Source organism: Neodiprion fabricii, chromosome 1 (assembly GCF_021155785.1).
Source record: "Neodiprion fabricii isolate iyNeoFabr1 chromosome 1, iyNeoFabr1.1, whole genome shotgun sequence".
Taxonomy (NCBI): domain Eukaryota; kingdom Metazoa; phylum Arthropoda; class Insecta; order Hymenoptera; family Diprionidae; genus Neodiprion; species Neodiprion fabricii.
In genome coordinates, this window is record NC_060239.1 from 22,017,560 (window position 1) to 22,022,028 (window position 4,469).

Consider the following 4,469-nt stretch of genomic DNA (forward strand, 5'->3'; position numbering starts at 1 on the left):
TGTGAAATAACTAGTCCCGAAACCGTTGCACAAAAAGGTAGCCAAAAGTGTAGCAGCCGCTATTCCACATGCTTCTTACAGATTTTGAACGAACCGTGGTAGAAAATACGCGCTTAAAGTTTCGCAAAAACATCGTCGCAGTCAGCGTAACAGGCATTTAACCAGAGTATTAATTCGCGAATGTCCGAGGTCTGCGGTATTCGAATACCTGCGTACGTCGAACGGTCGTGGAAATACGAATGAAGACACCGTTGTTCCGCCTGTAAAGAAGACACCCAGGTGCGGTGACTGGTTGGCACAGCGACTCTTCGTCGTCGCTTCGACGGAAGCACCGGCCCAGAAATAACTTGCAACATTCACGGCTGTCGAGAGCGTATATATAGTGAGTCATTAGATGCGCGGTTGGTAACGAACATTCTCCGCTTTGTGAGATGGTCACGGAGCCTTGGTACGCTCAGTTTCCAAAAGACAGCGGCGGCCGTCGGGCTCTCTTCTTACTGGCCGAGCTAGCCACGCCAAATTGACGGAAAATCGCTTTGAGTCCCTTGATGTGGCTACCTAAATTAGAAGCATTTCTTGCCCTCGTTGCTGGTTCGTTGTTCTCGGTAACCTTTCTCTACGATTTAGTACAGGATTTAACGAATTACTACTGATTTTAACCGCCTCCATATAGTCGCAACTAGGATCTCTTATACCGAGGCAATGTTACGCAACGTTACGGATTGTTAGGTAGACTAGTCGAGCGGCACACCGATAAAGACGAATCGGAGCCTTTGATGATTTCCATGTAGTCTGGGCGGGAGGTACAGCAACCGATTATAAAACCCTTTGTTTCCTGTAAAACGAAACTTCGTATACGGGAGGGCACCTCGATCAATTTACCGCTGAGCTTGTATTGTTTATTGTCGATCAACGACAAGCATCGCGCGCTAGATCCAAAGGAAAGGGATATCCTTAGCTCCAGTGATCAACCATTGAAACAACACTCAATGACAGGATAGAGATTCTTGTGTCTCGTTACAGTTCTTAATTTTGTCAAATCACGGCGCACGAAAGGAAAGCTTTGCTCAGAAAGGTCATCTTAGCAACCGCGAGAATGTTTCGTGTCATAATAATTTTGCAAAACGCAAATTTCATTCTTGAGGGTAGGACTGAACATCAAACGTGCGTGAACGAAAAATGGAACGGTAAATTATTTTACTTATCGCGCAGGGTCATTACACGACAAAATAGGTATCAAAATGGAAAGTAAAATTTTCACTGTTTCCGCATGTTTCAATTCGACTCGACTTTACTCATCGGCGGGATTCTCTTTGTCGGTTAGTTCTTTGACGGTTCTCATTGACCTCTTTCAGTTGACTTTTGTTCAATTGTACCGCGGGGAATCGTATTGGTTTCTTTATCCCATCAGTTTTTTATCTCATTTATAGGATTCGTTTTCTACCTAGTTTACACCGTTTGTCGGTTCACATCGACTCCAGAAAGGTGTTCTCGGGTATAAAAGAACGTAATTTCTCAAAGGGAAGAGACTCGTACGTTCAAGGAAATGCAAGACATAATTCAACGAAAAATGCAATCAAAGGCGTTTATGAGAAAATGAATCACTAGGTGGCAAAATAGTATAAGACGTTAAAAGTGCGAAAAGTGGGCAATTTGCGGTGCGTGTGAAGTTTGCAGCTCGCAGCGTGACCCGCAAGGATGAGTGCTGCGTCTACACGAATACGAGTTCGAAGTTGGCGGCGTAAAAACGAGTACTGCAGCCGCACAATCCCTATTGTAAATGCAGCATGATCCAAAGCGAGCGATGTAATCATCACACGAGTCATATATCTCCCGGCCGCACGTTTGACACACGCTATTTTTCCAACACCTGCAACAGAAAGTTTCATTGGAACGCGACCAAGATGACACTGACGGTACATAGAATCGAGGTTAGGTACCGTACGCTCAATGACACAGTGTGTAAATTTAAGTTATTCGAAAATGCGCATGCGCGAAATGAAGACCTAGCGTGTGAAATACAGCTTTTAAATTGTGCACATGCGGTAATGTTGTTTTACCGCACTGTTCGGAAATAGGGAACCTTAAAAATAAAACCTTTTCAAGCCGTTGTTGGAAAAATGGACTTTTAATTAATTAAATCAATAACCGCCCCCAAAGTATCAAGATTCTAGTGAATGAATGGCATTATTGCGAGAACAATAAAAAGTTATTCATTTTTCATTCTCTTCATCTTTCTCCTTGTTCTACGTCATAATCATTCTGGCTTTTGCGAAAAATATGGTGAAATAACTGATCGATAAAAATTGTAATACTTCGTTATAGTTGGAGAAAATGAGGACCTTTTCTCTATAATCACACGTTTAATTAGCGATGTTGTAGGAGTGGTATTCGCAACTGCATGTTGTGGTGTAGGGTGTTTAGTAATTCATCCAATTAGAGTCATGTGACAGTGTCGTATTTGACACCGTTCAATTTTATCATGTTACCGAACTAATATCCCTGCGGCACGATCAGCAATCATTTTTATCATTATTTTTCTTCATCTCTTCTTACACCCTCCGCCACGTTATACGTATACAGATTCCGGACTCACACAGATGCACAGACAGCCGCACGTTTTCGTTATACACGAGGTATCAAATTTGCAGAATATGGAAAGCAGATAGGTGTCTATTATTAACCGCACCTTCGCACGAACCAACGGCGAGAAGAGAGGCAGGGAAATGTATAATCTGTCGCGATTGCGTTATCGCAGCAGGGGCCGAACCCGACCCCACGAGGACAGTAAGCGGTGGGTGGATGGCACAGGGCGTGGGGCGGATTGACACGGGCGGCCAGCCGCCGGCCGATCCTCTCGAATTAATTCTTAGGGTAGATTTGCCGGGGGTGGGAGCGGGGTGCGAGAGAGCCGAGTCGAGTCGAGCGTGAAATAACCCTCGCAGTGGCGTAGTCTTATCTCTTCCGTTCCTTTAGATTCCCATTAGGTATATACGGAGGTATACCCACCACTGGCACTGCCACAGAAAAGGTATACGTATAGAGGAAATTGGGGGGAAACGGGCAGCGAGATAAAAAAAAAAATCTTACCTCGCTTAAGGATTATATTTTTAAAGTTTTTGATATTATTTAAACAAGAAATGTGTGGAGAAAAAGCAGGCGTCAGTTTTTGCTAAAATAGGATTATTAGGATCAAAAAAGAAGGAAAAACTGAACGATTTTCGCTTACATTGACGTGTAATGATTTTTCATATCATCGTAGGTGAAGAAAAGATCGAAATGGTGAACGAAATTCATTTTGACAAAATTATTATTCGAATAATGTAAGCGTTGGTGCCTGTTTTACCCCAATTCTTTCCACATCAGTTTTCCTCCCTTGCACCCTTATTCGCAATACGACTATACAATGTGTTGTACGCTGTTGTAGATGTATACTGTAAGATATTTGGCTTGTGTAATACATGAAACAATCCCACTTTACACTTTTGCTGGTTAGCTGGCAGATGTCGGTGGAAAATAACGCAACTGGTTTGTATTAAACTCGACATGCGAACAGTCGATTTCGTCAATTCGCGATGCGTGCCTGATCAATTGGATGGGTTCGTTGAGTTTTTGTTGGCTTTGTAATGTGTATCGATATCACCACAAAAAAGAACTTAACAAGCATCAAAGACGTTGTACAGCGTTGAAGCTATAGGTATGATATTACGATGTTCCTATTTCCCAATTCTCGTACTAGGAAAAGTAATTAATTGTAAGTACAATATATGTGCCCCATACGTGGAAGTTTGGGGCTGTCCTTAAACTACGTAGCTCAATTTGAACACTTCCAACACCGAGATAGGCACGTGGTTTGAGTAAGAATATTTCGTGCATTAAAAAATGATTCAACAAGTTGTAATTTTTAAGGAAGTATACAAATCGTTAATAACAGGAAAAGATTTGTTCTCAGCTTTCTGTAATATTATTATTGCGCGTGGGAAAATGAATTAGAATGTATCAATTATGAAACCACGTATCGCGGACTAAGCCCCCCCCCCTCTCCCTTCAAATTAGCTACGTGGTTTGTGGATTGCCCTTTTGCAAGTACACACGTTAGACTGTTTCATAAGGGGGCAATATTTTTGTTTGGACACATCAGTTTTTGCCTTACGAAAAATCTTTCCAATGGATAGGATTTTAAGCTCAAGCCCTTAAGATGCCTCACAACATGTGACTTTTTCCTACTTGAATGTGGAAATATCATGTGAAATAAAAAAAATTTCATTCCGATTTCTTAAAATTTTCCAAATAATAATCGTCAATACGGTCTTTCATGGATACAATTGTGCTGGTAATTGGATTATATCTGAAAATGAGGCCAGCTTTGTGTTTAACGTTGGAGCAACCAGATACCATGATATTAGTATAATCCGATCTTTTTGTGTACCGTTTCTTGCAAATGGCGGACTGAAACCAACCTTTCAAGA